The sequence below is a fragment of the Rhincodon typus genome, chromosome 8 (assembly GCF_021869965.1).
Source record: "Rhincodon typus isolate 14 chromosome 8, sRhiTyp1.1, whole genome shotgun sequence".
Taxonomy (NCBI): domain Eukaryota; kingdom Metazoa; phylum Chordata; class Chondrichthyes; order Orectolobiformes; family Rhincodontidae; genus Rhincodon; species Rhincodon typus.
The window spans coordinates 91015506-91027136 of NC_063339.1; positions in this window are offsets into that span (position 1 = coordinate 91015506).

An 11631-nucleotide genomic window follows, 5' to 3' on the forward strand; every position below is an offset into this window, starting at 1 on the left:
ATACAGTCAGAACATTTTGCCAAATATATACATTGTGGCAACATTTAGAGGAGGTAATGGCCTAGTGGTATTATCACTGGACTGTTAATCCAATACCCAGGTAATGTTCTGGAGAACTGTGTTAGAATCCCACAATAGCTGCCAGTAGAATTTGAATTGAACAAATATCTGGAATTAAGAGTCTAATGATGATCACAAATCCATTGCTGATTGTTGGAAAAATCCATCTGGCTCACTAACTTCAGTTCGGGAAGGAAACTGCCATTCTTACTTGGCCTGGCCGACATGTGACTCCAGACCCACAGACTCTTGTTGACTCTTAACTGTCCTCTGGGGAATTCGGGGTGGGCAATAGATCCTGCCCTTTCCAGTGATCCCCTCATCCTTTGAATGAATAAAAAAAAAACAAAATTCCTATGGAATTGACAATATAATATTTTTTACCCCATGTCCAAACTGTCAGTTTGAGACAATGCTAACGTGTTTTGCTGTCCCATCACCCATTTCCCAGACTGCAGTTGCAGAAAATATTCTTTACATCTCAAAAGAATGGTCAATTTTCTTTGCTTCTGATGTAAATGCTCATTTGTTCTTTTATTATGAAATTGACATGTTAAGTAAGGACTGCCTGTCAGACTGTGACATTTTGATTTTGTTTACTCCAGTCAATTAAACATCAGGAATTAGGAACAGGAATAGGCCGCCTGGTTCACAGGTCTGCTCTGCCAATCAACAAGACATGATTGCACTGTTATCTTCACATTACTGTCTTGTTCACCACACACCAAGCAAGCCTGCATCTCCCTCAACTGAACCCCTTTACGCCCGCCGCTGGAGATTAAAAGCCAAAGAACTGCAGATGGAACAACAAAGGAACATCGGAATTAAGAGCGGGAGTAGGCAATTCAGCCCTTGGAGTCCACTGTGATACTTATTATGATCATAGCTAATCTTATCCAGTCTCAACTCAACTTTCCTGTCTGCTCCACATCGCCCTTTATCCCACTTTTCGTGAGAAACACGTTTCTTTCTTTCGTTAATCTGTTGATTGATTCTGCCTCCACTGCACGCTGTGGCAGTAAGTTCCACAGATTCACAACCCTCTGAGAGAAGTAGTTTTGCCTCATGTCAGTTTTTAAGTTATAGTTTACCTGTTGTTCGATAATATCCCTCTGATTCACCATGTCCTCCTTTCAAACCTCTCTCTTTTCCCAACCCCTCAATCCGCACCAGCCCATTGACGGCAGAGTCTGTATGACCAGACTGGGTGGCAGGTTGCCTCCCGGAAGGACATTTATGCACCATTTGGGTCTTTATGACAATTGGTAGCTTTCATAGCCCCCTTTTCTGAGTGCCCAGACCCACAACTCAATTTCACAACCTGTTACATCATTGGGAAATGTTAGAGTCTATTGAAGTTGGAATAACAGAGCATTTAGAAATACATTAAAGAATAAAGAAGAGTCAGCATGATTTCATGAAGTGGAAGTCATAGCTGGCAAATTTATTAAAATATTTTCAGGCGGAATCATGAAAGATAAATAAGGGAGAAACCAATAAATGAAATATGTTTGGATTTCCAAAAGGCATTCGGTAAGGTATTGCATATGAGACTACTTCAGACAGTAAGAACTCATGAACCCACACTGTTGCGGATATGTATTGGTCAAGGATATTGGTCAAGGATTGGGTAATGAATTGAAGGCAGAGAGTCGAAATAAAGAGGAAGTTTCATGACGGCAAATTGTAACTTGTGGATCCCCACAGAGGGATCATTGCTGGGTCCACAATTATTTACAATATATACTAATCATCTGGAAGACAGAAGAGAATGTACTGTTGCTAAGTTTTCAGATGACACCAAATTGATGGAGGCAAGCAGTGAAGATGGACAACGAAACTACAGAGGGATAGAAATAGGATTAGCAAGCAGGCAAAAACTCAGCGGGTGGAATATAATGTGGGAAAAGTGAGGTTTTTGTATGTTGGCACGAAAGCTGGGAGAGGTGAATGTTATTTACCTGGGGCAAATACTGCAGAAAGCTGCAGCACAGAGAGGTTTGTGGGACCTTGTGCTTGAAAGACAAAAAGCTAGCATCCAGGTTCAGCGGGTAATCTGGAAAGTAAATAGTCTGTTGGCCTTTATTTAAAGGGAGTGGGGATGTCTTGCTAAAACTATACATGACACTAACCAGATCACACCTGTAATACTGTGAACGGTTTGAGTCCCCTTATTTTAGGAATGGCTATCCGGAGAATTTTAACAAGAACGATCCTAGACGTGGGAGGATTTTCTCAGGAGATGTTTCCAAATTATCATCCAGTACCCTCTTAGAATGCTTCAGTTGAACCTCTCTCCACCACATTTCCAGGTAATGTATTCCAGACCCCTACTACTCACTGTGTGACAAAGCTTTTTTTTCTCACAACACCCTTGCTTCTTTTGCATATCACTTTAAATCTATGCCCTCTCATTATTTTTTCCCATGACAAGTGGGAATAGCTTCTCCTTATCGACTCTATCAAGCCCGCTTTTGACATTTAAAACTTGCATCAATCTCCTCACAGCCTTCTTCTCTTTGAGGAGAACTGTTCCAACTTGTTCAATCTGATCACTGGAACTGAAGTTTCTCATTCCTGGAACCATTCTTGCAAATCATCAACACTCGTTCCAATGCATTTTTAACTTTCCTATAATATGGTGCCCACAAATGCACAATACTCAGCTGAAATCTAACATGTGTCTTGTTCAATATCGCCTCCCTGCTCTTGCGTTCTATGCCCCTATAAATAAAGCTGAGAACATTGGGTGTTTCATTAACTTCTCTCCCTTGACCTGCCTGCAACCTTCAATGAAACACCCACGGCCTTCTGCTCCTGCACCATCGTTAGAATTGTACACTCTATTTTAAATTATCTTTCAGAATTCTTGTGACCAAAGTGCATTACCCCACACTTACTTGCATTGAACCTCGTCTGCCACCTATCTGCCCACTCCACCAACTCAGAAATATTAAAATGAGTTTAACTACAATCTAACATTCTTGTTTCGCAAGTTTCCCGACCAGTTTATGTTGGCATATTTTTCCTAATACTTGAAGCCAAGTTTAATCTCAGTGACATGTGAGAACAGCATCTGCTCTCTGCCCCTCAGTCCTTGTTCTGATGTACAAGGTTCTTCACCTTTGGGAAGTGCTTTTATTGTAATCAGTCCATGGTTCAGATTACATAAAGACCACTCGCATAAATACAATAAACTGTATTCATCCCTCATTCCCCACATCATAGGGACAGGGAGAGGTGGGAACATGGGAGGATACAGCATGAGATGTATTCAACCCTCTATTCCTCACATTTCTCGGATAGGGAGGGGTCAGCGTATGGAAGGATAAAGCTTGAGCTATACTAACCTCTCTGTTCTCCACATCAAGGGGTCCAAAAAGGTGGGGGCAAAGTGTCTGTGAGAGAGAATGCACTCTGAGCTGTATCTGGTATGGGAGATAGTGTGAGATATGATCACAAGCCAATCTTCAGTCAAATACAACAGCAACATTTTTAACAAAATAGAGTCATAGAGATATACACCACAGACACAAACACTTCAGTCTAACTTGTCCACGTCGACCAGATACCCTAAATAAAGCTATTCCGACATTTGGCCTATATTCCTCTAAACCCTTCCTATCCATATACCGATCCAAATGGCTTTTAAATATTGTAATTGTACCAACTGCCATCACTCCTCTGGCAGCTCATTCCATACACGCACCACTCTGTGTGAAAAAGTTACTCCTTAGATCCCTTTTAAATATTTCCCCTCTCAACTTAAACCTATGCTTGCTAGTTTTGGACTCGCCCACCCTGGGGAAAAGACATTGCCTATTTAGTCTATCAGTGTCCTCATGATTTTATCAAACTCGGTAGGGTCGGCCCTCAGCATCCGACACTCCAGGGAAATTAGCCCCAGTCTATTCAGCCTCACCCTGTAGCTCAAAGTCTCCAACCCTGGCAGCATCCTTGGTATAAACAACATCCTGTACAGTCACAACATGTCCTCCCAACTCATATACTCAATGCACTGACCAATAAAGGCTAGCATACCAACCGCTTTCTTCACTATCCTATCTACTGTGACTCCACTTTCAAGGAAATATGAACCTGCACTCCAAGGTTTCTTTGTTCATCAACACTCTCAAGGACCTTACCATTTGGTGAATAAGTTCTCCCCTGATTTGCTAAAGTGCAGCATCTCATATTTATCTAAGTTAAACTCCATTTGCCACTCCTTGGCTCATTGGCTCATCTGAACAAGATCTTGTACTCTGAGGTAACCTTCTTCGCTGTCCACTACACCTCCAGTTTTGATGTCATCTGCAAATTTACTAACAATAAATCCTATGTTCACATCCAGATCATTTATAAAAAATGAAGAAAAGCAGTGGACCCAGCACCGATCCTTGTGGCATCCTGCTGGTCACAGCCTCCAGTCTGAAAAGCAACCCTCCACTCCACCCTCCGTCTTGTACCTTTGAGCAAACTCTGTATCCACATAGCTAGTTCTCTCTTTATTCTGTGTGATCTAACCTTGCTAACCAGTCTACCATGAGGAACCTTGTCAAATGTCTTACTGAAGTCCATATTGATCATGTCCACCGTTCTGCCCTCATGAGTCCTCTTTGTTATTTCTTCCAAAAACTCAATCAACGATTTCCCATGCACAAAGTCATGTTGACTATCCCCAATCACTTGCCTTTCGAAATACATTTAAATCCTGTCCCTGAGAATCCCTTCCAACAACTTGCCCACCACTGATGACAGGCTCACTGGTCTATAGTCCCCCTTTTCCTTCAATCACTTCTTAACTTCCCACAGAGTTCTAGGTATGCTTGATAGGTCTTGGGGATTTATCCACCTTTATACGTTTGGAGATACCCAGCACTTCCTCTTCTGTAATATTGACATCTTACAAGATGTTAGTTTATTTCCATGTGTTCTCTATCTTCCATATCCTTCTCCATAGTAAACACTGATCGGAAATACTAGTTTAACGTCCCCCCTAACTCCTGCGGTTCCACATGTAGGTGGCCTTGCTTATCTTTAAGGGGCAATATTCTCTCCCCAGTTACTCTTTTTTCCTTAATGTATTTGTTGAAACCCTTTGGGTTCTCTACAACCCTACTTGCCAAAGCAATCTTATGTCCCCTTTTTGCCCTCCTGAATTCCCTTTTAAGTACACTCTTGCTGCCTTTACATTCTTCTGGTGAATCACTCAATTCTGCTGTCTCTCCTGACATATGCTTCCTTCTTCTTCTTGACCAAAACCTGAATTTCTCTCGTCATCCAACATATCCTGTACCAACCAGCCTTGCCCTTTACACTGTAACTGGACTCTCATTATCTCACTTTTGAATGCCTCACATTTTCCAGCCGTCCCGTTGCCTTCGAACATCCGCATCCCCAGCTCCCTCCACCCCCCATCAACTTTTGAAAGTTCTTGTCTGATACTGTCAAAATTGGCATTCCTCCATTTCAGAAATTTAACTTTTACATCCGGTCTATCAGTTTCCATCACTACTTTAAAACTAACAGAATTATAGTCACTGGCACCAAAATGCTCCCCTACTGACACCTCAGTCACCTGCCCTGCCTTATTTCCTCAAGAGTAGGTCACGTTTTGCATCTTCTCTAGAAGGTATATCCACATACTGAATCAGAACATTTTTGTGTACGCACTTAAGCAATTCCTCTGCATCCAAGCCCTGAACACTATGGCAGTCCCAGTCTATGTTTGGAAATTTAAAATCCCCTACCATAACCAACTATTATTCTTACAGATAACTGAGATGTTCTTTCAAATTTATTTATCGATTTCCACTTGCAGTAAGGTGATCAAATCTTTCTTATTTTTCAGTTCCTGCCAAATAACTTCCCTGAATGTACTTTTTGGAATATCCTCCCTAAATACAGCTGTAATGTCATTCTTCATCAAAAATGCCACTCCTCATCCTCCCTTGTCCCACCACCCAATTTCGAACTTTCCTATAGCATCTATACACTGCAACATTAAGCTGCCAGTCCTGTTCATCCCTGAGCCATGTCTCTGTAATTGCTATGCTATCCCAGTCCCAGATTCCTCACCATGTTCCGAGTTCATCTGTCTTACCTGCTGGGCCTTTTTCATTGAAATAAATGCAGTCCTCTACTTTGTACCTGACTGCCCTGTCTGTTTGACTTACTTTTTTTCCCATCTGTACCAGTCTTAGACTGATCTCTTTCTTCACTACCACAAACCACCCACCCCACCCCAACCCCACTCGTTTAAATCTTCCCTAGCATCTCTAGCAAATCCACCTGCCAGTATGTTCGTCCCCTTCCAATTCAGGTGCAATTCGTTCTTCTTACACGGGTGGCTCCTACCCGAGAAGACATTCCAATGATAAAAAAATGAATTCTTCTCCCCTGCACAAGCTCCTCAGCCATGCATTCATCTGCTCTGGCATCCTGTTCCTAACCTCACTAGCTTGTGGCACTGGGAGTAATCCAGATATTTCTACCCTTGAGGACTTAATTTTTAAATTCCTGCCAGGTGGTCAATTTCTGCTTCTCTGATTCTGCCTGGCCTTCTGTGTTCCTCCAGTCCATACTGTGTTGTCTCTGACTCCGGTATCTGCAGTTCTTGTTATCTCTGAGTCAGTTTCTTTTTGCCTTTTCTATTAAAAGTTCATGGCTGCAAATTATCCGGGCCAAAATCCATTCATTTCCCGAAAAAAAAAACAGTTTAAAGAATGAATAGCTGCAAAGTTGAACACTACAGGGACTTAACTAGCCCATTTTGTAGTGCAATCTTTCCAACATGCCATAGTTCCCATGTTCACCAAGAACGCAAGATGGCCATATTTAGAAACAACAAAGCTGATTCTTTCCTAATAAAGAGATGGAAAAGTGACAGAGAAAACAGAAAAGCCATGCAATAATTCCAGAATGATAAGGATTTTCTTACCAGAATTGACTGGGATTTTTGTCCGCCAACTCTAAACAGCGATATTTGCAGATGAAATCCGCTGCTCGAGGCGATTGTGAGCACCAAACTTGGCCGTGACCATGACTAAGTGGTTAAGTGATGGGTTAGCTCACGTGTTGGTTCAAATCCTGTAGACTGGAATCTGCAGTGCTGCTATTTTCATAAAACATGTGCTCGCAAGTTTCTAATGACCCAAATACACGTAGAATTTTTTTTTGCGGAGATAGTAAGAGCTGCCGATGCTGGAGTCAGAGGTAACAGCATGGAGTTGGAAGAACACAGCAGGCCAGGCAGCATCGGAGGATCAGGAAAGATGATATTTCGAGTCGCGACACTTCTCCAAAATTGTTTGTTTCTGCTGTGTTCCTCCAGCTCCACACTGTGTTATCTCTACAAATTCTCGTGGCTTTTTCGAGGAAGTTTGCAAACTGCAGGACCCCCTTAACCAGGTATTGAGCTTGTTTTGGTATCATTTGTTACATTTTCATTTGGATTCATCGGGCACGTGAAAGGTCCACGTTTAGAAACAACAAACCTGCTTTGTTTTAACAAAGAGAGGAAAATGCGAGACAGAAGCATTCAAGTCATGAAACAATTCGCAAACGTGAACGATTTTCATCCTGGAATCAGCTGAGATCTGCATCCTCACAACAGCGATATTCGCTAACAAAATTCAATGCAAGGGACCGTGCTAGCTGAATTACGTATTTGTGGACGATTGATGAAGGCAATGGATTTGAAATCCCTTGGGGTTACCCGGTGCGGGTTGGAATCCTGCCGACAATGATCTGTTCTGCTGTTGCTTTACTGAAGCACAGGCATGTCATTTTGATGGCTAGAGCAAATCCACACGCTTTTTCTCGGCGTAGTTCAAGGAAGTTGGCTGTCTTTAATACCGCTCGCCTCGTATTTGATCTCTGTGATTTCTGGCTGTTTCTCGAACATCAGGCACTTGTAACTCTCAGTGTCTGTGTTCTTCTGCATTCCTCAATGAGTGCCACTTGACTAAACTATTGAACACGTTCTTACTGTCCCAAACTACACGTGTCGAACAGTTTCCTGGCTTTCCATAATGACTCTGTGCAGAAATAAAAAAAGCTGGTTTACAAACTGTCAGAACGTTTTCATCTTTCTGCCTAGTCTGTGCCAAGCCAATATCACTTAGCAGAGCGACAGTTTGATTCTCTACTTCAAATAATAATCTGTGCCCTCTCATGACTGGCAATTGCTTGCTGCTGAATTACAACTGAGCTGATGACCTGATTGTACCTAGACAGAAATTGCGACAAGCCATGGGGATGAAAGTCACCAGACTCCCTCAAATTTGGACACAGACTTTAGCGATATTAGACCTGTTAATCTAAGCTTTGGCCGCTAAGGAGCAAACCAAAGCCTCTGTCCGATGAGCTGCAAACACAATCGCATCATCGGCAGGAGTAAGAACCACGTCTCCAATGAGTACTGGAATGAGAGTACTGCACCTTAGACCACTAGGCCATGCCAACATGCTCACGAGTGTCTTTGCGATAAATTGGACTGTTACGATCACTGAAATGCAGCACGAATGGATGACAGGGAAAGGCCTTCTGAACCTTCGATCACACTGTATTGGTCCATTAGGTGATCTGGGATTCCCCAACCAATGCACCAATTTTGCACCACAGTCCATCATTCAAAACAAAACCATTCGATGCACATAATGCAAGGCCTGCAGACGAGATTTCTGATTCAGTACATTCTGTTTGCATTCAATTAAAAAAAAAACATGAACTTCACAAGCTTTCTCAAATTTGGAAGGTCACCTACGGAAACATTTTCACCCTTTGGTTGACATGGAGTAACTTACACATTGGAGGAGAAAGTGCTGAGTGGCGACACAATTCTCAATTTTGGGAGCTCGATTCAGCCGCTATCCCAAAGTGTTTTGGCAGTGCAGGGCCTGTGACTGTTTCTGAAAGGCTGAATTTGGTTGCTCCCTGCCATGTCTTTTGAATAGATATTTGAGTAGAGAAACATACTCGCATTGCAATGCTTCGGACACATTAGCAGCTCATTCGGTAAAATACAGGAATGTATTTACAGACGCAGATGAATTGATCAGATCATTGCTTTTTTTTGTTTCATTTTGGGGTTGAGGAGCAGGGGTATAAACAGGGAGTCGATTGAAATGAGGCATAAGCAGCACTGGAGTGACACCCAGAGAGTTCAGTGAGCAACAACAGACATGAAGGTGAGTCAGGCACAAAAGACTTTCACATTTAGAACAAAATGCAATCACACTCTTAGCACCTCATTGAATCTCTGATCGCCTGTTAACGTGCTTCCAATGTGTTCAGAAAGTGACTTTTGTGCATCTCTAAATGAAGGCGGAGGAATTTAGTATACTCTGGCGACTAGCATTCCTTCACTTTGTACACGCATGGAGCAAACAAAATTTTTAAAAAAATCCCTATCTGCTTCCAAAAAAACAATTCCAATTATCAGAGTCACATTAAGGTTCTCCACTTAAAATTGTAATCTGTGCCTTCTGATGAATCTTAAGGGCTCATTTGGTGAAGTACAGCTGCTCTAATCGTCTGATCTTCACCAAAGAGGATGTGCTCAAACCATAAAAATACGACGTACACAAGTTATGATACTATCTCTGGCGATGGTTCTCCAGCTGTTTGATCATGATATTGGAAATAGCTATGCACTGAAATCTGTCAGTATGTGGACTGACGGCAAATCTTGGAAGCGGGTGAGATTTGGGAGACATACTTCACACATCCAAAATCTGCACAGCAAGTGACAGAGAATGCTCGCTGGGCAATAACAACCCCTGGTTTCATCCCTGGCTGTGCCCGAAACACTCAGCCTTCCGATTGGTTCTGACCAATTGCGGCACATAAGCGACCGACAGCCAATCAGCAGGGTTCCCTTAACCAGGCAGTCAATTGCTTTTTGTTTCGTCTGACGGATATTCACATCCGCCATTTAATTAAGGTAAAGTTTAAAGAATGAATGGCTGAAAAGTTACGCGCTGTACCGTCAGAAAGTCTGTCCAGTCAAGTTGGGCTGAATGGTTTCCATCTGCACCATATGAATTCTATGGTTCTGAAACGTCTGCTGGGAATTCACAGGAGATCTCCAATGGATCACTTTATCACCTCGACATGACGTCTGGCATGTGTTTACATCCTTATTTCTGGTACATATTTCAATAAGGGAATGGTTCCAAGAGAGACAGAGGGCGACTGGCCAGCCCTGTTCGTGCCTTTCTCCCAGGTTTTTCGAGTAATCCTGCAATGTGTACCACATGACCTGCTTCATCCTTCCGAGAGGGAGGCCCACACGCAGCAGCTGCTGCTTGAAATTCCTACAGAGGGCGCTGCAGGGTCCTGGTTGGTAACTCAGCTGAAATGTTGCCAGGAGTGAGATTACAATTCACAGCTTCATAGAGACTGCAAACACCAATGACTCACCTCAGACCATTCAGCCAGGCCACTTTACTTTACGCACTGCTTTGATTGGGATTGATATTGAATTAAACAAATACAATAAAATGATGTTCAAAAGGAAGCAGTAGGTGTCACTGATACCAGTATCAATTTCCAGATCCCAGTAACCTTGCCATGTTACAAAAACAGAAGTTGCTGGAGAAAGTCAGCAAGTCTGGCAGTATCTGTGGAGAAAGAAACAGAGGTAAATTTTTGAGTCCAGTGATCTTTCTTCAGCACCCCTTAACATCCGTGACACAATAGTAGTGAGTGATTGATACAATTTGACGATTGACTCTTTAATTCGGTTGGTTACTGTTATGTACCAGGCCAGACACCCCTCAAAATATTTCAAGAATGTAGGTTAGACCCTAACTTCTTCTTATTTTAAAGGCAGATGTGAAGTGGGTGTCCCAGGTATGATGAAACTCATCAAACTACTCGGCTTTAAGCAAAACAGAATTTATATAAACGCCACGGTTGAAAAAGGAACAAAAGAAAGCGGAATTTAGAATAAATTGACTATTAGAAAACTTAGTTGACCCGATACAGTAACGATTACTAATTAACTGTTCCAATAAAATAATATCCAATAAACACACCCCTCGGCAAAAACGTTAAATTCAAACACAGATTCTAGCAGGCAGGTGGGAGCAACATCCAGAGAGGAATTTCAGAATAAGTCAGGGATATACTTAACTGAAACTTGCAACTCTCCTGTTTTCACACATCTTCTGACTGCTGCTGCGAAAAAAAAACTGAACTGGGTGAACTGGCCACTCCTCTTCCATTGTTAAACTGTTACTTCATAGACTCTGCGTCACTTCTGCATTAGCAAACTCTCTTCAAAGAAAAGCCCAGGACAAAAATAACCTTTTTAAAGTGACAGCATTGTCACACATCCCCCTTTTTTAAACAAACGAGCATCAACATGCAAAGATGGCTTCATTTTAAACTCATTAGTCTTAATCTATTGGTACACTACAAGAAATACACGATTTGAGTGAAGGTTTATAACTTGGGTTCTGGTTGTAGATGCGGCTGTGTTCACTAGGTCATCGATGTATACCACACAATTGGGCAATCCAGAAATGACTGTTGGTTAGTCTTTGAAATGTGTCTGGTGCGTTT